A 24,437-nucleotide genomic window follows, 5' to 3' on the forward strand; every position below is an offset into this window, starting at 1 on the left:
TGAATATTAATCACATGGCCTAGCTAACGATACTCAGAGAAGTCAATCGGAATTAAGTTGAATTAGACAAATGCAATTGGTTAAGTGTTGTGAAGAGAAAAGGAGTCTTTCCAAAGACATTCTCCCATGAAATTTCACACTGTTCCATTAAAGTCAGGGTTGGGAAGATGTCCCCAAATCACTGAGTCAGGCCGGACCAAACTGACATTGAGTCACCTACACCACTAGACTCCTTTAAATCTGCTCCAGTGTCCCCCACTCAAATCTGTGGCTGTTCCGCTGTGTGTGTAATGATCAAATTTGGACATTTAACACATCTGCCTTCAAGCACTTGTAACTTAGGGTAAGAGTTTCCACAACAGTAGCCTATTTCTCTGGGTCATCACAAAGATCTTTCTTAGAATACTTGGGTCTAGAACCCTGACAGTGTACTTCAGATTCCCTGTGGCCAAAGACTATAATTCAGTTGGTAAAGTGCTTTTCTTGCAGGCATGAGTACCTGAGTCACCCCGCCCCCCAAACCCACACAAAAATGGGCATGGTGATAGGCATTATCTAGGACTGGAAAACGGAAACATAGCTGCCTGGACCTAGCCTGCTTGACAAGTTCCAGGTTGACGAGAGACCCTGTGTCAAAAATCAAAGTAGATAGATAGTACCTGAAAAATGATCCCTGAGGTTGTCCTCTGGCCTATACACACATGAAAACACACACATACATGAGCACACAAAAAGTTCTCAGAATGTACCATCAATTGCTTCACTTATAGAAACTAAACTTCTAAAACTTAAGCAAACCCCTAATGTCCATTAGCCCCCCCTTTTTTATGAAGATATATTATGGGCTCACAGAATTATCACAAAATATTTTCAGAAAAGGACATACACTATTGGCGATAAAAATGGAAGAGATTCTTTTGGTCTTCTCTCACTCTTTCCTTCTGCCTTCCATCTAAGATATCTTGACACTCCGTTATATCTTCCCTTCTCTCCCTCTCCCAAAGGACTGTTGTCTGTTACCACTGCCCCTCTGTCTCAAGCAACAAGCCAGGCACAGATGCCATCCATGGTGGCTCAGTTTCTCCTCAGTAAAGCTGAAAGGAGCAACCGTTCTCAGAGCCTTCAGGATAAAAGACAGAAAATGGACAGTTCTTGTATACCACTTGGTCCATGCTTTCCCAGAGTCAATTCAGCTTGGAGTTTGTTTTGTTTTGTTTTGTTTCCAACACAGAACCAGCCATATGTAAAATAGCCAAAGACTGTGGCGCACACACACACACACACACACACACACACACACACACACACACACAAGACTAGCAGGGGCTAGGGGCATGGGTCAACTGATCAAGCACTTTATGTACAGGGGTGAGTTCCAATCCCCAGAGTCTGTGCAAAAGCTGTATGGGCGTGACAGCCACCTGCAATCCCAGGCCATGGGAGACAGAAAGGAAATCCCCAGAGCAAGCTGGGTAGAGACAGGAGTCAAAATGGCAAGCTGTGTGTTCAGAAGAACCCTCAGCTCGATATTTAAAGTGAAGAACAACTGAAGAAGACACCCACATCACTTGTGGCCCCCACAGGCACCCATACACATGAAAGCATGCATACACATACCATGCATATATGTGGAGAGGGGAGAAGAGGGGAGGGGGAAGGAGAAAAGGGGAGGGGAGAGGAGGGGAGGAGAGGCATCAGCTGGAGTGAGCCGTGACATGACAGTGATGACATCAGGCAAGCAGTAATTGGGGCTGACCTTCAAGGTGGTCTCAAGACTAGAGGTGAAAACCTGAAGTAAAGCCATAAAGACATAGTTTGGGGTGAAATCAATGAGACTGGACCACTACTTCCAAACAGATCAGCAAGGGCAGGGACATAAGATGGCACAGGACCTTGAATGCTGTCGTCTGCAAGCTTAGCTCCAGTTGACTTACTCAACTGAGGAAAAGCCTCAGACAGCTGCCCACCTACTGTGTGCAGAGTCAGGACTGGTTCCCGGCTAAGGACTGCCACAGCTTTAGGCCAATGCAGCATCAGGCTTTGACGGTTGCATTCACTCAGTCATCAGTTACTGAATATCTACTTTTCCTTCTGCTACATCAAGGAGCCAAGAATGGGGGAAAGGCGAAGTTCTCGGCCTGAAGGAGTTACATCCCCTGGATGTAACCTCGAGGCAGGTCATTTCTCTGCCCATGAAATCCCCTTTGTTGACAGCGTGCCCACGGCATTCCAGAGTCTGTTTGGACCGCGAGACCCGGTCAGGTTACTTCTGTTCATCGTCCAATCAGACCTGCAGGTGTGATGATGTGGCTGCATCTTCATAGAGCGCTGATGCCCTAGGTCCACAGAGCAGAGGGCTTAGAAGAGGAGATGTGAATCCACCGCAGACTCTTGGAGGAATGCTTGTGTTTCAAGGTACAGATGCTGACAGAACAGCCAGAAGTGGCCACACTCCGGAGAGGAAGGAGGGACAGCTGCATGATCACATGATCGGGGAAGCAGGGTTTCAAGACCACAGGCGTATGAGTGGGGCTTGTGCGGCAGCAGCCGAGTGAGGCCTGCAAAGAGCACCATGCAGCCATGCACAACAGCTCAGAGATAGATGTCCAAGAGCAGAGAGTAGCCAGGGGAAGGAAGGCTGAGGATGCCCACAGAGCTGGGGGTGCTCTGTGAAAATTCAGAAAGGCACGGGACTCCCAGGCACGAGAGGGAGAGTGGGCTTTGGGGCACAGAATTAAAGACACTTCTTCTAGTGGGAAAGGCTAGCCGACCCAAATTTAGGAACTACAGGGGCCCACGAGGGTCTGCGGTCACACAGTGACATGTTTGAAGCTCAGCTCTGCTGCTTGCCCACCCGTGACAGCAAGTCCTTGGAGCCTTCCTTTATCAAGTTCCTTTCGTAGAAGATTCCAGAAGGATAGTCTGTGGAGTGTATGTGCAACTCATCCTGCTTGCCTTAGCTATTATAAATACATTCTACATCCCTGTTGTAGGTCCCTACACTGTACTCTTTAAAGGGGCCTCAAGGGGGCTCCCACACTGAGCTCCGGGGGTCAGCTAAGCCTCTGCGGGTCCCAAACTGCTGCCACTAAGGTCCTAAAACAAGCAAGCTGGGTTTAGGAAGCAGCAGCAGCACGCCCCAGGTTTTTTGCAGTATCCTTTCTACGCTTGACTTAGGGTCTTCCCCAACCTAGTGGCAGTCTCATCTAAGGCCTAGACTCAGAACAGAGTGACCTCCCTATAAGCTTCAGGTGAGACCCCCTGGGAGGGTCTCTGTCTCTGAGCTGAGCTCGCTTCTGGCAGGCCATAGCATTAATTGTGCTGCCCAGCTCCTGTTGTGTGCTAGTCCAAGTGTAGGCTCACATTATGGACCCTGGTGCGTAGCAGGGTGTGGTGAAGTGGGGCCCTACTCCCCTACAAGTACAGCACCTGTGTTTTCAGCCCTGACTTGGACATCCTTTTTTCCATCCTCAGTTACATCTGGGTGCGACCCAGGTGCATGGAGACTCGGGATATCGCGTGGTGGGAAGATGATGAAGGAAGAGTTAGCTCCAGTCTACAGGGGAGGAGCAGGGGACACAATGCAGTGTCTGCCAAGTTTTCAGTGTCAATATTCCCGCCATGGCCCTTTTCAGTCTACCAACATGACACAGGTCAGCTTGCAGAGTAACTCAAAATGCAACAGCTCACTCTCCCGAGCTGGTGCCACATGCCTCTAGCAAACCACTCAACAAATCACCTGGGAGTCTTGCATAGCAGTTTACAAAGCAGCTTCAAAGTTCATGACCATTTAATAGAGCCCTTGCATGCCCTGCCTCTCTGCTTGTAAAGACTCCATCCTACCCCGGCTGCACTATCACATGCCAATGCTAAAGGCTCCCACTGTCACTCAGAGATCGCCACTGCTTCCATGTGCTTTGAGAGAGAGTGGCATTGGAATGGCATCTTGGCATTTTGAAGGAAACAGATACACCCTGATGGGTGAAATCTCAGAGATGCTCATGGAACAAAAACACTGTCACCGAGTAAGCAAATAGTGACAAGTTTATAGGATGCTGCTGGCAGTCTGGAGTTGTCGGTGCTGAGCAGTTGAGCTGGGCTTGGTGGGAGCGGCTGGTTAGCCATTTGTCAGGCAAAGTCAAAACAGCCCTCTAGCTACAGCACAGACGGCAGGAGGAAGCTCATCAGCATTTTATTTATGACTCTTAATTAGCAAGCAGAAAGGGACGGAAGAAGTTCTCAGCTTGGGATACACACACTTGCCGAGACATTGTCTTTGTCAAGAGCACTCAAGTCCCCACAACCGAGAGCTAAGTGTCCATAGGGAAAGGAAACTTCATCCTGACGGTAAGTGTAGTTACCTTAATTTAACCAGTGAAGGTTCAGAGGGGCAAGCTGGCTTTTCCAAGGTAACACGGCTGGATTTGAACCATTGTTCGGATCTTAAAGCTGGAGCTCTTTCAATCCAACCACATCTGACTGCTAGCCAGCACATCATAATGACAGGCCACTGATTTGGGTTAGAGGTTCATTCACTTACCAAAATCCTTACGTTTAAGAATGAGTTTCCAGGACCCGAGAGCTTAATGGCTAGAGTCCTTGCTGTGCAACCCCAAGGACCTGAGTTTGATATCCAGCACCCGCATAAAAACTGGCCAAGCAGCATGTGTTTCCTACCCCAGCACTCGTCAGGTAGGGGAGTATCCCTGGGGCTCACAGACCAGCCAGGCTGGCCAAAAGGGAGAGCTACAGACTCAATAAAAGACCTTGTCCCAAAAAGTAAGATGGAGTGTAATAGAGGAAGACAGCCAGCTCTGACCTCCGGCAAGTGCCTACTGCACACATCTTGCCCCCATGGCTGTGCTCGTATGTTTTTAGGAGAGGTGTGGGGCAAGTGAGGAAAACAGGACAACGACACAAGATACGATGGTTCCAGCCTTTGCAGAACTTAGGGTCATGTTTGGTGACCAAGGGTCTTGCCAGCCACCAGACAGGGAATAAACATCAGATACCCATAGCTGGTCTGAAACATCACTGCTCTATAGCATCAGACTCTGTGAGGTTCTGCAAGCATTAGAAACGAGAGCAGACCTACACACTAGAAAGACATGTGCCACATGTGACAGAAGGCATTTAGGAAGAGCTACTACTGGTGACTTTGATCAAGTGGAAAACCTTGACATTTACACAAAAGAATAAGGCCATTTTGATGACATAAATCATCTTTAGGTCTATTTTGGTTTTTAGTCCCTATGAACCCAGAAGGATAAAGGTTTGTCATTCGAGAAGGAACTGGATGGCAGCAACTTCCAAGTCCTCCAAGGAAGTGTGGCTGTGTCATGCATGTCTCCAGAATTTGATTCACCTCTCCCAGGACTCCACAAGTACCCCGCTCCTCTATCTTCTTAACATCAAACTTGGCCACGTGCTTAATTTGGCCCAGGAAATACCAGATGTGAGGTGTGCCACCCCTGGAACACAGAGATGGTAAACAATCCACCAGATGAGGTCTTAAAGCTCCCCAGCCAAGTAGGCTCTGCACTGAGTTGTGGAAGTCACAGTATGACTTCACTTCTCCTCCGAGACTGAGTAGACTGTAGAAGTAACTAGGGGACACATAGCATGAGATCAAGGGCTGAAAAGTCCAGGCCACTTCAGATTCCACGGGCAGTCTGGGACTCTGAACTGCCTACAGGGTTCTTCCTGAAGTGGGCGTGAGGTCAATGTTGGCAAACTAGGCATAATAAATCTGTACTTCATTTTTAGCTCCTGACTAGAAAGGCTCCAGATTCCATGGAACTTAGTGAGCAATTCTCCTGAACTGACATGAAATTGAGATTCACTAGGTAACTGCTCTTTGTATCTGAGAGGACCATATCCAAGATCACCCCTGGATGCCTGAAGCTTCATATAATAGCAAACTTGTAAGACTCCTCTGAGGAAGTCAATCTGATAGGCTACTACATAATGGGGTATGTAGACCACTTGGTCTAGATGACTCATGTTTAGATAGGATGCAATGGGGTGACTCGAGATTCTCCCAAGCCACTCAGAATGGCATATAATTTCCAACATACAAATTATTCATCTCTAGAACTTTCCATTTAATGTCTCTGACCATGACTGACTGAGAAACTATTGGGAGCGAAAGCATGAACAAAAGGAAGACCTCGGAGTTAGACATGGTGGGAAATATAAGAAGGTGAAACCTTACATTTCTTTCAAGGAACTCATAACTATTAAGTTCAAACTTATCAACAGGAAACACCAAATAATAAAATTTATAAATAAAAACCTTTAGACTATGGTCAATGAGATGCTACAAAGCAATGGAATGGGTAGCCAAATTCACTGTCTACAGAAGGTCCTGCCAATGTGCTGAGTGGCTTCAGTCACCTCGGAAGACCTAACGGCAATCTGTGCTCATGCCACAGCCCATATGTTCCTGTTGGCACCTATGGCTGACACTAGCTCTAAATGAAGAGATGGAGGGCAAGTTCAGGCTCTCAAGACAAGTAGCTGAAGAGAACAGAGCCCCTCCCACTCTGGGGGTGCAATTGGAAGAAGCCAGACATGAATACTCTGACTTGTGGGGGCCTGCCTTGCTTTGCCGGAGGCCCTCAGTATAATAGGGAGAGACTTGGAGCAAGGTGGAGCAGGGCCATGAAGCCCCAGCAGCTCTCTGGCCTGTGCATCCCATGAACTCCTTGCCCTGCTCCAGATGGCTTGGCTGTACCAGCCAGGGATGCAGCCAACTCACTGGGCAATAGCCGAAGCACTGATTGCCATATACATCATGGACACCAAGCAGTAGTATTCAGTCCATCTCTCAAAGTGTCAAGTCTGAGACTTCACTGAGGAAGATCTGGTTATTACATCAAGACTGGTATCTAATCTCCCCCAACCCAAATGAACCCATGCTGTGCAAAGTTACGTAACACCACAGTTAAAATAAAGGTTCTGTACATCTTCCTTCAGCTGTCTGGAATCATTGAAGACTGGGTGATTGCAGATGACTGAATTCCTGCAATCATGGAGTTGAGAGCCCAGCCCTCTGGGCTGTGCAGAGGTGGCTCAGTGGTCAGGAATACTCGCTGCTCTTGCAGAGGGCCAGCACTCCCATGGCAGCTTACAACCACCTGTAACTCCAGTTGTAGGGTATCCAACATCCTCTTCTGGCCTCCAAGAGTACCTTGATACACATGGTGCACGTACACACAAGCAGGCACATAGATAGATAGATAGATAGATAGATAGATAGATAGATAGATAGATAGATAGATAGATAGATAGACAGATGATAGATGATAGATATAGATAGGTAGATAGATGATAGATAGATAGATGATAGATAGATAGATAGATAGATAGATAGATAGATAGATAGATAGATAGACAGACAGATAGATGATAAGTAGATAGAGAAAACACTTAAAGAGTTCAATGCCCCTCAAGGCTGAGAACCAAGGGTGTGATACCAGGGTGTCCACCCTTGCCAAGCCTGGGCAAACATTGGTGCTTTCACAGTAAACTGTCAGTAACCTCAACAGTGCTCCTGGACAGCTCCTGGAGCAGCTCTTTCTGGGGTTGATGCCAGGGCAGCACTCCTCAGGTGGCCTGGCCTCCAAAGCTCTCTACAGACAGACACAGAGTGTGCCAGTCTGTCTTCCTCTCCCTCCTTGACAATCAACTGAAATCTTGAGCATGTGGTCCCTGCGGAACAACTCGACAGACCTGACACTGAAAAGGTGTATGCAGAGAACACAAACCATGCGGCCATGCTCCTGGGCAGAAGATAGACTGTTGAGGTCAGGATGCGGCTAAAGAGTGAGCTAATGAGGAAACACAGAGTCCAAGCGGAAGCCACCAATGGTGGACACAGAGGCCAAGCCTATGTGATGGATAAGGTGGGAGCAGGAAGTCCTGGAGCTGCACCTCGCTTCTAGGTCCTGTGGCCACCCAGACACTAGTTTCCCATGATAGTCCTGTCCCTGAATCCCATTCAAAACCCTGTCATCAGGCCACCTCAATGAGTCCCAGCAATTGCCCTCCAACTGTTGAGCATACACGAAGAAGGGTGGGTCCCAGAGACCTAGACGCTGGCCTGTCTACACAGCCCTGACACTCCCTCATGTATGTCACCAAATGCTTTTCATGTCAGGCTTTTGACACTTAGCGTGGCAGGCTATACTGTCACTCATTCTTGCAGGGTTTGATGCTGTCTCAACAGCTATTTGTTCTGTGGAATATTTTTAGCAGGGGATTGGGGGAAGGGCTGCTGAGAGAGTCGGTGGGAAGAGGAAAGCTGTCCCGGGTGGAGGCTGTGTCAGATTCTCGACGCTGAGCTAAGTGCCTTGAATGCATACATGTTCAAAACACAATTGTTAATAATGTCATCTTATTTCCACCTCCCTGTGTTTGTTAAAAACAAGCACAAGGAATTGGAAATGAGGCTCAGGGGATCCCTGGCAATTGCAGATCTTCCTTCCTCCCTCAGCGAGGAAGCAGGGGAACACCTAAGTGGTCTTCTTAGCAAGATGTGGCACCGAGCAGAGGATTTCAAGGGGAAAAAAGAAAAGCCTTTTTCAAATGCGTTTCAGACATTCCATGCGCCTGTTTCCGGAACTCTGCAGAAGAACCAAGCTGAGCATGCGACACCTCCCCCACCTCCACCCTCCAAACTGGCTTCAGGTGACGCAATGACACGACCTTGCGGTGAGCTGTCTGGAGGGACGCACCAGCCGTAAGAGCTGGGGTGCTGCCACCTCTTGGACGTTCACGGCCAGCGCAAGACTGTCCCAGAAAGGATGGATTTCAGGGATAATACGAAATGTTACCGGGCAATCTGTTCCGAAATAATTGCTCGGCATGTTGGCCTCCTTTTCCTTTTTAGAATTTCAAAGGCATGGCAGGCCAAAAGCAGTACCAGCCAGAACGGTACCTCCAATGGTTAAATCTAGCCCACCACAACCATAGCTGCACAAAAGCTCTTCTTCTCGATTAGTGGAAAGCAATTAATGGCATCATTGAAAAACTCCTGTCACTTCAATTTAGAGCTGTTTAGAGCTTTAATTTAGAGCTGTGTGCAAATTTTAGGGTCTGCAGTTTTTGGGGTGACATAATTAGTAGCACCTAATCTCTGGGATGCACCTAAGTTTCAGCATAAACAATAATGCCAGCCTTCTTTCCCATCCTTACACACATACACACACACATACACACACACATATACTTACACACTTACACTCATACATTCACACACACACACTCACACATGCACATACATACCTACACACATACACACACTCACACAGTCTTATATATACATAAACTGGTGTACATACACCCACAGGCTCACTCATACTCTCATACAAATACATCAGACACTTACAAATACACAGAGGCTTACACATAATCACGTATATATATATATACACCCACAGAAGCTCACACACACACACACACACACACACACACACACACACATATATATACACATGCAGAGGCACACACAGACGTTCACATACACACATACACACACACATAAACACACACACGAGGCTCACATACACATTTGAAAACATATACACACATACCCTCTCTCTCATACACACACAGAAGCTCACATATACACTCACATACACACCCACACACAAGCACACATAAACACAGAGGGTCACATACATATATACATACAGGCACACACACAGAGGCTCACATACTCATTCATATATATACATATATACATACGTATATACATATACACCCACATACACATATATATGCACACACACACACACACACACGCACACGCGCGCGCACACACACACACACACACACACACACACACACACACACACTCGAGCAGCCCAGCTCAGTTCCAGTCATTCAGCCATCACATCTCCCTCTCCCAGTGGAAAACTGGATGTGTCCACATTGGAAATATCTAGGGTGTTCTGAAGTAGGATACAAATTCCAAGGCTTTTATTGCATGATGGTCCTTTTGAAATATTTATATTGATCGGCCCAGTTCCTGAGGAAGTAGGCTGTTTCTCTGATTCTCCCAGGTACAGGTCATTTGAGCTGCTGGGCTGTCATTTTTTTTTTAATCTCCGCATTTCCCTGCGGCTGTGAAAGGACGATTTAACGGCAACTCTGACTGCTTTGGGCTAAATTTTCAAAGCTCCGCCAGGGGAGGTGAAAGCACAAATCCTGTTATTGTTACAGGATTAATGCACAGAAGTCCCCGAATACCACTTTGGAAATGTAGCCTAGGAATATTATTTTAATATACTGTGTGTTATTTTTAGACTCAGCTATAGCCCAATTATCAGCCGGTGCATCAAAACGGAGACAAGACAGAGAGCTGCTGTTAATCCAAAATTCTAGTGAGATTTTTGGTATTTGTGTTTTCTTATCTCTTAGAAATCTGGATTATTTGGAAGAGAAATTGGACAGAAACCACAGCAGCTGCTTCCTACCTGCTCTGTTGCTATAGAAGCTGCTTCTTGGAGCACTGGTTCTATAGAATATTTTGGCCCAGTTCCCTCGACCCCAGGGGAGACAGATTGTGAGAAGAGAGGCATTAAATCCTGGAGATCTTTTGACCATGTCACAAAAAGCTGAAATCAACCATAGCACACATGTGACTTCAAGGCAGCAAGCCATGGCTCCTGCCTCCAGTTATTTCTGTTTCTGCTTTGACACATCTTAGATTGTTGTCCAAAAATAACTGTCTACAGAAGGTCTTCCGACTGGAGTAGCCTTGCTCCAAGTTGCCCTATGGGTACCAGTGGGCACTCACTGATCCTATAGACCCCTGCTGTGGCTTTTATTGTCAGGCCTGTCTTTCCTTTTGGCCTCAGGAAATTCATAGACCAGAGATGGCCACAGCCTTGGGACCAAGATGCATCCATCCTAGGAGGTAAGCGGGGAGCCTTTCTGCTAGTGAAGAAACACTCCATTTAGGGACCAAGATAGTGACTCATTGACAAACTGCTCACTGTGCATTTGTGAGGACCAGAGTTTGGATTCCCAGAACCCTCATAGAAGCCACACAGACATAATGGCTACCTCAATCCTAGCCCTCAGGAGACAGAGACAGGCTCCCCAGAGCAAGGCAGTGAGTTACCCTAGGCAGTATTGATGAGCTCTGGGCCCATCAAGAGACTCTGCTTCAGCAAACAAAGTGGGAAGGGTCAGGAAGACAGCTGATGCCAACTTTTGAACCTTACGTTCACATGCACCCAGATGTGTTGGGAGCTGTGCAACCTAGTCTTGAATCAGCGTTTGAATGCCTGTCCAATGGGTCTCCACAAGGCAAAGCCTGTGGAAGACAGTCTTTCACTTGGCAAAAACCAGTGAACCATGGCCTTTGCTGAATTCATGCAGCTTGCAGGCTCTTTTCTCTCTCATTATATTGTTGATTCTTTGGGCAGTTTTTAGCTTTACTTTGTCAGTCACACATGCAACAGCTGTAATTTTCCCTGGAAATTCTGTTCTTCCTCAAATGTTTTCCCCTTAGAATCAGCAGAAGGCTAATGCTTCTCAAATTTCTTATCTGGAATTACCAACTACAACCCCTAATCCTGGGAACTTTTCTGACTCAATAGAGACAGTTAGGTACATATGAGAAAACAACACTTGGAACATTAACTATGTCTCACAGTTCTGGAGAGGAGAGTAAGACATGCATACACAGAATAGGGAAAATCCTCAGGAATACTAGTAGTGCCAACTGTTGAGAGTAAGTTCCCTGGACACCAAGCATAGAATCAATGGTAGGATCTGGTATGGTCCAATGGGAAAACAATGCAATATAAAATATGGGATGGATAGATCCATTTTTACCATACATAAGAGCTTATATTCATGGAAGAAGTATGGTACAGTGGGATGAGAAAAGAGTGCCTTACCAAAGTCTGCTTTTTACAGAGAGATTGAGACATGAGACTCTCTTGTGGAAAAGGGAACTGTATAAAAGCATATCTTGCAGACATGAAAGGATTGTCTGGGTTTGAATATTGTTGTCCTTAAAGCATTGCACCCATGTCTATTACTTTTTAACTTTGTAACCGCAAGTAGCCGCCAGCTGATGTAAGTGCTGCAGAGCAGGATGTGTCTGGCTCCGTATTTAGTTAAGCTGCAAAAATGCTGACCTCTATGTCTAGAATAAGGTTATGTTGGGGGTGGGAAGGTGTATTTGGGGGAGCATAAAGGGGAACAATTGGGGGCTTTTATAATGATTACAGGGTATTTCTTAAACTATGATGTATTTCTTAAAAGTCAAAAATAGGAGCCAATAATAGAGCTGTTAATGTAACCCTGGTAAGAAAAACCTCTGTTAAAGTATAAATAAAGATAGCTTGAACTATTTGGGGCCACTTGAATACAATCCACCTGGTGGTCAGAATTTTTCCTTGTGTCAATGCCCCTTCCCCATCTTAGAACCTGAACCCGAGCTGAAGCTGGACTCGGGCATGGATGTGATCATTCATACACACAAGCATGCATATCACACACATATACATGCAAAACAAAAAAATAAAGAGGCATTCACACAAGGCTTCCCTCCCTGAGTTTCAAATCTCAGGGTATCTCCTGTTATCTCAAAGGGGGTTTGAGGTGTAGCTCCATGATGCAGCCCATAAGCAAAGGCCTGTGTCCAATCTCTGACAGACAGACAGACAGACAGACAGACAGACACACACACACACACACACACACACACACACACACACACACACACCATGTCTCTCAGGATCTCTGGGGTAGATTTTTTAACTCCCCAGCACACATTAAAACCCACCAAAGCTCAAGTCCACTATATGAAATGGACTGCTTGTGTATAAGTAACACACAACCTCCTATACTTTTTCTCTTGGTTCCTTTGAATACAATGTAAGTGCTGTGCAAATTGTTGGGGCTGTGCCCCAGTATCTGCCCTCCTCCTCTTCTTCCTCCTCTTTTTCCTCACCCTCCTCCTCTTCTTCCTCACCCTTCTCCTCTTCCCTTGCCTCTTCCTTCTCCTCTTTCTCTACTTAGTTGATCCCTCAGATGCAGAAGCTGTGGATATGGAGGGCTGACTATTAAGAACAAGCTTGTGTAAATGGACCACATTTTCTTTATCCATTCTTCAGCTGAGGGGCATCTAGGTTGTTTCCAGGTTCTGGCTATTATGAATAAAGCTGCTATGAACATAGTTGAGCAAGTGTCCTTGTGGTATGATTGAGTATCCTCTGGGTATATGCCCAGGAGTGGTATAGCTGGGTTTTGAAGTAGATTGATTGCCAGTTTTCTGAGAATCCACCATATTGACTTCCAAAGTGGCTGTACAAGTTTGCACTCCCACCAACAATGGAGGAGTGTTCCCCTCACTCCACATCCTCTCCAGCCTTCTCTACTTATGTCAACTCTCTGTCAGATGTGGGGTTGGTGAAGATCTTTCCACATTCTGTAGGCTGCCATTTTGTCCTATTGATGGTGTCCTTTGCCTTACAGAAGATTTTCAGTTTCATGAGCTTTTCATCCTGAGTGAGGTAACCCAGACCCAGAAAGCAAACATGGTATGCACTCACTCATAAGTGGATATTAGGAGTAAAGTAAAGGATAACCATAACAATCCACAGAGAGGCTAAGAAACAAGGAGGGGCTCAAGGGGGTCTAAGGATCTCCCTGGGAAGGAGAAATTGAAGAGATTTCATGGATGGACTGGGGGTGGGTAGGGGTGGGAACATGAGGGATCAGGTGGGAGTTGGGGGGGGAGTGCTGAAAGAGATGACTGGAAAGAGGGTCATTTCAGGGTTTTTATCTGGAAATCTGGTGCAAGGCAAACTCCCAGGAATCTACAAGGCTGACCCCAGCTAAGACTCCTAGTAATAGGGATATATAGCCTGAACTGGCCACCTCCTGTTACCAGGCAATACTCCCAGTGGAGGGATTGGGACACGAATCCAGTCACATAACCTTTGACCTACAGTCTGTCCTGCCTATGGGATGTGCTGGGATCGGTACCTAGTCCAATTGTCATCAAAGAGGCTTCATCCAGCAACTGATAGAATCAGATGCAGATGTAATGGCACACAGGTAAAGCCACGGAACACTTGGCAACATATAGATGAACAGAAATGGGCTGAGTTTAAATGTAAGAGCTAAGTCAGTGGTAGGCCTGAGCTAATGGCCAAGCAGTTTTAATTAATATAAGGATCTGAGTGATTATTTTATAAGCAGCTGTGGGGTCTGTGGGGCTGGGCAGGACCAGAGAAAACTTCAGCTACACACAGCCAAACATTAGGCAGAGCTCAGGGAATCCTGCTGAAGAGAGGGAGGAAGGATTGTAGGAGTCAGAAGGGTCAAGGACATCGCAAGAAAACCCACAAAATCAACTAACCTGGGCTCATAGGAGCTCATAGAGACTGAACGGATAACCAGGGGCCTGTATGAAACTGACCTAGGCCCTCTACATATATGTGACAGATGTGTAGCTTGGTCTTCTTGTGGGACTCCTAACAACGGGAGTGGGGGCTGTCTCTGACTCTTGCTGGCTTTTGGGACCTGATTCCTCATACTGGGTTGCCTTGTCCAGCCTTAATACAACAGGAAGTGCTTAGTGTTACTGCAATTTGATATGCCATGTTTGGTTGATATCCATGGGAGGCCTGCTCTTTTCTGAATAGAAATGGAGGAGGAGTGGATGGGGGTGGGTGGAGGGCAGGTGGCAGGGGACTGGGAGGAGAATGGAGGAGGAAGAGAAGGAGGAGGGGGAAGAGGAGGAGGAGGAGGAAGAAGCAGTAGCAGTCCCGCCTGTTGGTTCAGTCCTGTCTCCAAGTAAGGAAAGGTGGATGGGGCTCATCCAACTTGAGCAAACGTTTTTGGGTATTTTTGCAAATCTTGTCCATGATCTCTAGAACAGCGAGATCACAAGCCTGGCTAACACCTGTGTCAGGGACCAGATGTGTATTTCATGTGGGCCTTACTCAAATTACAAGTCAACTTTTTGGTATAATCTGTACATTAAGATTAAGCTATAAGTTGGACTGTAACAAAACGTTCCATTTTGGTTCCTAGTCTGTTTACAACCATTCTTAAGCAGTGTCTTCATCTCTGAAGCAGAAATGATTGGAACTCAGACTCATAAAAGCCGGAAATGTATGGACACCACAAACTGGAGATGATGGCTTACTGAATCTTTTAAAAAGAAGAGGACACGAAGTTTACACAAAATTCTCAAAGAATTCATAAAATTTTTATTTTAAAAAACCCAGAAGTGTCTCCAGGTGTAGCACTGGAAATAAAAATAGGTTAATTAATTATTCTTATGAGAATTCTTAAATGCATATAATAATATAAAAGATTTATGTCCTGGCTGGGGTTATTATTACTTTAATAAATACCATGACCAAAAATAACTTGGGTTTATTTGGCTTATGCTTCAACATTACTATTTATTATTGAAGGGAGTCAAGACAGAAATTCAAGCCAGGCAGGAATGTGGAGGCAGGAGCTGGTGCAGAGGCCATGGAGGACTGCTTTTTAGTGGCTTGTTCCCTTTGGTTTGCTCAGCCTGCTTTCTAATAGAATCCAGGACCACCAGCCCAAGGATGGCACCATCCACAGTGGGCTGAGCCCTCCCCGATCAATCACTAAGAAAATACCCCACAGGCTTGCCTACAACCTGATCTTATAGAAACATTTTCTCAATTGAGGTTCCTTCCTCTCAGATATCTTCTGCCAAGTTGACATAAACTAGCCATCACAAAGCCAGGCCATAGTGTTACATGCTTTTAATCCCAGCACTCAGGAGGCAGAGGCAGGCGGATCTCTGTTGAGTTCGAGGCCAGGCTGGTCTACAGAGCGAGTTCCAGGACAGCTAGGGCTACCCAGAGAAACTCTGTCTGGAAAAAAAAGAAATGGGAAGAACTGCTAGGATGTTTGCATACACTCAGAGTCTACCAAAAAAATAAAAACTTGCAGCTGAGCGTGATGGCACACACCTGTAATCCTTGTACTAGGGAGGCTGAGGCAGGAAAATCGTAAGCTTGAGGACAGACTAGGCGACATAGTGAGACCCTTTCCCCCAAACACATGAACAAATGAACGCTTGTAGCATACCTAATGGCTTGTAATCACACATCTCACGAATGAGAACATGAATGAACACTACAAATCACTCAACATCAGTAGTTGCAAGAGTAAGAGCCCTTGTTGGCCTACCTACAAAGTAAAAGTCCTGAGGCTGCACCAGAGGGTTATTAGAGGATAAAGCCAGCTAAGGTATAGGGAGAACTCAAATGGCTCTCGTGAGTCACACTTGCTGGCTATGGAGTCTCCCACCATTTTGTATAAAGCGTTGGCATGCTTCCAACTAGCAAGACAACACAAAGGTGTTGGGATGTCCCTTCTGTGATGAAGTTACAGGAGACTGTGGCTTCTGTCTTGTTGGACCTCTCTTTTGCCTTGCTGCCTGTGAGATGCTCACTTGGCTTAGGACTGAAGGAGACCTTCCATTAACAATGCAAGAAGACTTGGGACTGAGTCCAAAGCCAGGAGTGTCTAAGTCATGAAAATAAAAGCTTTGTGAGTGAAAGCAAATTCTCCCCTACCCAAGCCATGAAATAACAACAGATACAGAGACCCTGAGATCAAAAAACCCAGTCATGCCAAGATGTCTGACACACAGAAATGGAGACATAATATATACTATTTGGGATAATTTGTTACACAGCAATAGGTAGCTAACACAGCAACCTGTCAATATATAAAGAAACTATATTGGGGTGTTGCAAATTACAGTGGATTGGGGGTCTTTTTCTATTTTCATTTTGTGTGTGTGTGTGTGTGTGTGTGTGTGTGTGTGTGTGTGTTCAGGTGCACATGTGTACACTTGTATGTGGAGGCCAGAGGACAACCTTGATACACTTCTCAGGAGCTGTCTACTTTTGAGACAGGGTCTCTCGTTCTGACCTGGAACTCATCACGTAGGTTGGGCTGACTGGTCAGGGAGCCTAAGGGACCTCCCTGTCTCCACCTCCTCAGAACTAGTGTTACAAGCCCACCACACAACACCCAGCTGTTTCACGGGAGATCTATTCCGAGCCTCACGCTTGCACAGTTAGCCGATTACTGACTGAGCCTTCTCCCCAGCCCAAGGCTGGAGTCATTAAAACTGGCAAAGAATATTTTATAGAAAGAGTTTCCCTTAGTAAGAAGAAGAGCCCACCTGTGAGTCAGAGGATATGAGTGGCTGGGATGCATTCTGTTGGCAATCTGGTCACTAACGCCATGGCCTGATCTTTTGTGGTATTCAGTAGCAAACAGCAATAATAAAGGAATCCCTTCAACTGCACAACTGGTGGGCAACTGCAGTTACATGTGTAACTGTTGAGCCGAGGTGAAAATGTCGGCAGTCTCCAGTAACCACGTCTGTAAAACAATGGCTCATGGTTGCATAGCATGAACCCTGGCCTTGTAGAAATTAAATGGCTCCCTCAGCAGTCCTATGTTGAACTGTTCTCACTGCCTGCTGTAGATAGTTGGCTCTTAATCCATTTTATAGAGACACTTTCTGTTCCTTGGATAAAAGGAAGTGTATAAATTTCAAGTGCCGTATTACCATACATGCATGGTTCTGTTTGGGCACAGCACGCTGTTCTTGTCATAAATTCTGACTCAGAATGGGAGCTGGGGATTTACCATCTCACTCTTTATAGTTACAAGATCGACTAAACTGATTACAAGAAGAAATATGTAAGCTATGAAACTGTTCACACCAGCGATGTGGTTCAGTAGCTTATAAAAGTGGCAGACAGCAGCAAGCCAAAAGGAAGACATTTCAGGAAAGATAGAGTTCCTAAAAACACAGGGTTTCAGGGCTGCAGACACAGCTGAATGGGTAAAGTGCTTGCCCGGCAAAAATAAGGACCTGGGTTCAAGTCCTCAGACTCACATCAAAGCCAGGCAGTGTGCATCTGTAATCCTGGTGCTCCTAGGGCAAGATGAGAGGTGGAGATGGGAGAATTATTTCATGAAGCCACTCCCCTCCCCCACCCGACACAACCCTGGAAACTCATGGCCTGGTATATGCCACATAATGGCAAACAACAGGTTCTGCCTCAAGTAAGATAGAAAGAACTGATACCCCAAGACCATGCTCTGACTTCTACATGTACACCATGGTGCCTTTAGCCATGTGCATGTGCATACACGCATACACACACACACACACACACACACACACACACACACACACACAGAGAGAGAGAGAGAGAGAGAGAGAGAGAGAGAGAGAGAGAGAGAGAGAGAGAGAGAGAGAGAGAGAGAGAGAGATGGGGGGGATATGCATAGGATTGGATATCCATGTTTGTTTGAACTCCCACCAAAGTTTCTAGGACCTCTCTCAGAGGGGTGGCACCCCAGAAAAAAAAAAAAGGAACAGCTAGTTTAGGGGGTTAAATTTTCTGAAATCCTCTTAAATCTTCAGTTACATGTTTGTGTGGTAGTAGCAGGGAGATGTCTGTAAGCAAATATGTTGTGCTGTTTTAACCAGTCAAGAAGGCTCTAGAACACCATACAAATTCCATTTAGTCTTTCTCCAATACTAAAGGCAGGACAGTGCATCCATGAAGCTGGAAGTCAGTGTAGGTAGATCACAAGAGAATGAACTTCAGCCTCGTTATTTACCAGCTCTCAGATCTGGTACAAATTTTCTTAATCCTAAGCCTAAATTTCTTCACATGAAAAATAGAAATTATATTTTTCCCTCCTGAGGTTGAGATGAAGATTCCTAAGGCAATCCATATAAACCACTCATGCCTCTCACGCTCGAGTACATGCTCGCACACACACACATGCACACACGCATCTATGCAATGCTTAGAATGCTAATATTTTTATATTAACCCTCTTTCCATAGGCCTAACTTTTAAGCACTTTGAGGACAAAAATCATTGGGGGGTTAGCCATGGATTATTACAGAGTTAGATATATTTTTGGTGATTTAATGGAGGAACTTCCGGTTAGGAAGTCCTACAAGCAGTCTGCTCTGTTGAAGCCACTTCTCTCCCTGGGAGAGCTCACCTTCATGACTTAACTGCCCTCTGTTTTGCTGACAGCTCCCATGTGTGACTCTGCAGTCCAGCCACCATCCTCTGCTTCCCAACCTGGTAGTTAAAGACTTGAGATCTTCGTTGAAAGGTCTAATGAACATCCCCACCTCAACTCTCCAAAGAAAACACTTCATTTCCCCATAAGCCCGACCCAGCCATAGTTCACAGAACAGTTGGTAAGTGGGCCCTTCACTCCAGGTGCTCAGATGCAAAGCCTTGGACTCCTGACTGCAACTAATTCTGCTTTGTATCTGTATCCGAGTCATCAAGCAGTCCCACCAGAGTCTATTTCCAAAGCATATCCAGAAACTGACCATCTCCTACCACTGCTGTATCACCTCCCTGAGCAAAGTCATCATCTGTCACATCTAATATGCTTCTTCTAAAAATAAAAGCATTTTGAAAAAACTTTAAGCATGTGTTCTGAACTTTTTAAGTCCTATCATCTTCCAGAATCCAATATGTACTTTTCAAAACATGTCTATAAAACCAGCACACAGTCTTTAAATCATGAAATCAGTATTGACACACCACCATCCTATTCAAATCTCACTAATCCCCAAAATGTGTCTGTTTTGTCTGTGGCTCAGGATTTTCTGAGGAACACATGTAACATTGCATCACTTCTATCTGAAATAGCTCCTGGGGCTTGTCCTGTCTTTCATGTACTTGACGGTCCCTAGGAAGTACTACACTTTGTGGGGTGACCGACCCTTTGCTTAGATTTCCAGGTGTCTCCCCCTAGGCAGACAGGAAATGCATCCTTGGCAAATGTTCCGTGGGAACATTGCTGGGATCTTCCGGGACAGCTCAGCAGAAGATGCACAATGCCACCCTGCCCCATCTTGGCCACCTGGCCACGAACTCAGCCAGGTTTCTCACCGAAATCCAGTCCTCCCCAGAGTGTGTAAAACATCCTATTCTTCATGAAATATGACCCGTCAGCCTAACTTCCATTAACAATTTTAGCCAGAATTAGCCGTGCCTGCCGAGAGAGACTGCCAAATGGTTATTGGATTCTCTATTTTCATTAGCCCATATACATTTACTAGTTGATTTTCTACGATACACAAATCAATCCTGGTGGCTGGAGAGATGTCTCTGTGGTTAAGAGCATTGGATGCTCTTCCAGAAGATCCAGGTGTGATTCCTAGTACTCATATGGTGACTCATGTCTGCAACTTCAGTTCCAGGGCATCCTGTGCCCTCTTCTGACCTCCACGGGCATTGGTCACACACATGGTGCACAGACATACATGCAGGTAAGACACTTCATGCATATAAAGTAATGAAACAAGATTTTGACTTTTTAAAAGAAACCATTCCCTTTTACTCAATCATTCAACTGTATCCCATAGCCTCAGAGAGGTGTTCCTGCATCCTTCTAAAACGTTCCCAACATTCACTGAGTATTTCCTTATTTTCCAGTATAAGGTTCCAGGCTCACCTTGCACTTTACAAGCCCCTAGTCTGGAATTAGTCCTTAGTTATTTCTTCAATGAGCCCTTGTTTCTTTCGGTTAGGACAGTACTTGGAAAGCCGTGTCTGAGCATGAAGAGGATATCACAACTTCTAAGCCTCCCAGTAGAACTAAAATAGATATTCATGTTATATATATATATATATATATGTTGTCCTTTTTTAAATGGTTGCTGCCTTTTAAGCCATTGCTGTCTGAATCAGCAACTCCAACTCCGCCCCTACCAGCAGCGGTTAGGCCACAAGGGCCTAGGCAGGAAGGAAACCTGTTCGCTCTGGCTCCAACTCTCACAAAGCTATGAATGGAACTTAACTAAATCTCTGTCCTCTAAAGATCTCAAGATTCAAAGCTTAAAGTGGAATTCTGCTCTTTAGAGAGGTTGAATAGCAAGTAAGCTCACCTCCCCTCCTTGCTGACATCCCCCCAAAAGCTCTGGTGTGTCCCCTCGCCCCTCCTTGTAAACCCTTTCTCACCTGGCTCCTCCCTACCACTTCCTGTCAGCTAGTTGTTGATGCAGCCTCCTGACCTCAGGTGAAGTTTATTTAATCGAACACATCTTTGTATCATTAAGCAAATGTTCCAGAGCATGAACAAAAGTAACACACCTTGAAATAATATTCTACTAGATAGATAGATAGATAGATAGATAGATAGATAGATAGATAGATAGATGATAGATATCATGAGTTCCTCCCCCTACCTCCTCTGGCACCGCCTCCCCTTCTGTGTTTATAAACTCCATCTCCAGCAATGAGAAGCTTGGCTTCCGTTATCTTCATTACTTTTATTTATACATGCAATCTATTTATTAATCTTCGCAACAGAATCAATCTTCCTGCATGGCTGCCTCTTCTGAAGTACTCTCAGCTTCTGGCCCACCAGCCTGTACCTTCCACCCCAGCCTCTACAAGGGCCACCAAATCACCTCCCTGGTGTGTTTAGTCGCCATGCTCTTATCTTTACAGTGAAAGGAATGGAAAGAGAAGCAATAATGCCATCCACTCTCACGAGTTCATCCTTACTCAAAGCCAGACGGATCCTGATGAAAATCTGAGTCAGTCACACCCTGCTCAAAACCCTCCTGGACTCTCCAGTTCATCCTCAGACTGTGACAAAGGCCACAAGGTCCAACTTGCTTTTCCGCAGTCCTCTTCTCTTCCACTCTCCCTCTTACTCTGCCTCAGCTCCACTGTCTTTATTATTCTTCAGCTAGGACTGCCAGGTTCCCGTCGAGGGGACCTTTGTACTTCTGCAGCTCTGTGCCTGGAACAGCTTTCATGCAGCTACAGAGCTACTGCCTTATCTCCTTCAAGTCTTTGCTGAAATGTCACCCCAACGAAGCCTACCCTAAATACCCTTTTAAAAACTACAATTAGAAACATATGCTGACAAAACTGATAAGAATCCAGGGTTCCCTGAAATTACCAGCACGGACCATCCTAATCCTTCATTTGCCTTATTGGTTCAGATCAAAACCAATGTCCACCGCTGAAGCTCTTCTCTGCGGGGAAGTGGGTGACTCTAACCCTCCGTGTGGTTCAGCGGTGGAGCTCTTCCCTGGGCTCACTTCCCAAGTGTGAGCGCCCCCTCTAGGGGAGGAGTTGAGGAGGAAGGGATGGAAAGGGGGGATTGCTGTTTCCCTTTAAAAAATCCCTGTATTCAGGACATATTTTATAATATGTACATTATAAAATGTACATATTAAGCACATATGCCCATATTTTGTACACAAAAATGTCCATCATATCACTGCTTATTCGGTAAGATGGATATAGAACATGAAAAACCATGGGGGAGCAGTTGAGCTGCATATGTGCTCTGTCAGGAGCTTCAGGTGCCTCTGCGGTCCTCCAGAGAAACTTCTCATCAGATCCACCCAGATTAAATTATAATGACAGATCATGCTAACCAAATACTCAACACGTGCCAGGCAAATGATTTCTAGTAACTCTCACAGGGTGTCTTACTGCCCTGTTGCTGTGAAGAGACACCATGACCAAGGCAATTTATAAAAGAAAGCATTTAATTGGGGGCTTACAGTTTCAGAAGTGAGTCCACAGCCATTACAGTGGGGTGTGGTGATCTATTGTGTACCCCAATAAAACTTACCTGGGGATCAAAGGACAGAGCCAGTCACTAGATTAGACGTAGAGGTCAGACAGTGGTGGCACACACCCTTAATCTTATCACTTGGGAGGCAGTTATCCGTCTGGATCTCTGTGAGTTCAAGGCTACACTGGAAACAGAGCCAGGCAGTGGTGGCACACATCTTTAATCCCAGTACTGGGAAGCACACATGCCTTTAATCCCAGAAAGTAATATGGCAGGACACAGAAAGGTATAGAAGGCGTGAGGATACAGGAATTTGCTCTCTTTAGACTGAGGATTTCCTTGAGGTAAGCTAGTGGCAGCATCAGTTCAGCTGAGACCCTCAGGGGTGAGGACTCAGAGGCTTTTAGTTTGAGGAAACAGGATCGGCTGAGGAGTTAGTGAGGTGAGGTTGGTTGTGGCTTGTTCTGCTTCTCTGATCTTTCAGCATTCACCCCAATGTCTGGCTCCAGTTTTTTTTATTAATAAGACCTTCTAAGATTCGTGCTACAGTGGGGAGCATGGCAGCAGGCAGGTGGGCGCAGTGCTGGAGCAGTAGCTGAGAGCGCACATCTTATCTCCAAGTTGGAGATGTGTGGGGAATGGGGACTGGGTCTGGCATGGGCTTTTGAAAACTCAAAGCCCATCCCCAGTGATACACCTCTGCCAACAAGGCCATACCTCCTAATCCTTCCCAAATAGTTCCATCAGGTAGAGGCCAATCAAATATATCAGCCTATGAAGGCATTCTCATTCACTCCACCAAAAGTTTTAAAAATTGGGCTAGAGCAATGGCTCAGAGATTAATGACACTTGCTGCTCTTGCAGAGGACATAGGTTTGGGTGCCAGCAACTCTGTGCTGGTTCACAACTGTCAATAACTCCAGTTCCAAGGGATCCTTTACCATCTTCTGGCCTCCATGGACACTGCACCCATACATGCAGACAAAAACATTCATGCACACAAAACAACAATGAATACATCTTTCAAAAAAAGAATGAATTACTACTGGATAGTGGGGTAATTAACTGTCTCTAGACTCAGGCTCAGAAGCTGTTTCTATGGGAAAACCAATATCTGAGAGACAAGGGTTAGGGAGAAAGTGGGCTTTATTAAGGATGCTAGCACCCTGGGAAGAAACAGACATTCTTGTGTCTGAGTACCACAATCCATGTCCTTGAAAGAGTGGAGGGTAATTATCTGAGACTCATGTGAAGGGTCATGTGAAAAAACTGATGTTTCCCAGGACCAGAGAGTCAGGCAGTCTGCTGTTTTGGTGGCATTTGAAGTGAGGAACTCCTCACTATAACATTCTCTCATCTTGAGTACAGGACATTCTGACCGGTTCTGTGGCTTCTACAATCAGCTCAGACAAACATGTAAGATTATAGAAATGTGAGGTGAGGGCATAATCTGAGAACAAGAAAGGAAATAAGAATCCAGCGAGACAACAATAGCCCATTACAGAATTAGCCTCTAGAATGTGAAGGGAACTCTGAAGGATATCAGCTTAAGCTGCTACCCCCGTGATACAATGCCAAAGAAGGATGTCTAGCCTCTCATCAACACAAGGCTGAAATACAGACCCCTCAGAAAAGAGTTCAGTCGAGGTTTGATGAGTGGGCAGGGGAAATGCCTGCATCGTCAAGCTGACCAAACTTTTGAAAACCTGCTAAGTGGAATTTGCTAGAAATCTACTCTTTAAGGTGTCTAGAAAACTGTTTCCTGGGAGACTGCCCACTGGAGGCATTGCTCTACAAAATAA

The sequence above is a fragment of the Peromyscus eremicus genome, chromosome 6 (genome assembly GCF_949786415.1).
Source record: "Peromyscus eremicus chromosome 6, PerEre_H2_v1, whole genome shotgun sequence".
In the NCBI taxonomy this organism is placed as follows: Eukaryota; Metazoa; Chordata; class Mammalia; order Rodentia; family Cricetidae; genus Peromyscus; species Peromyscus eremicus.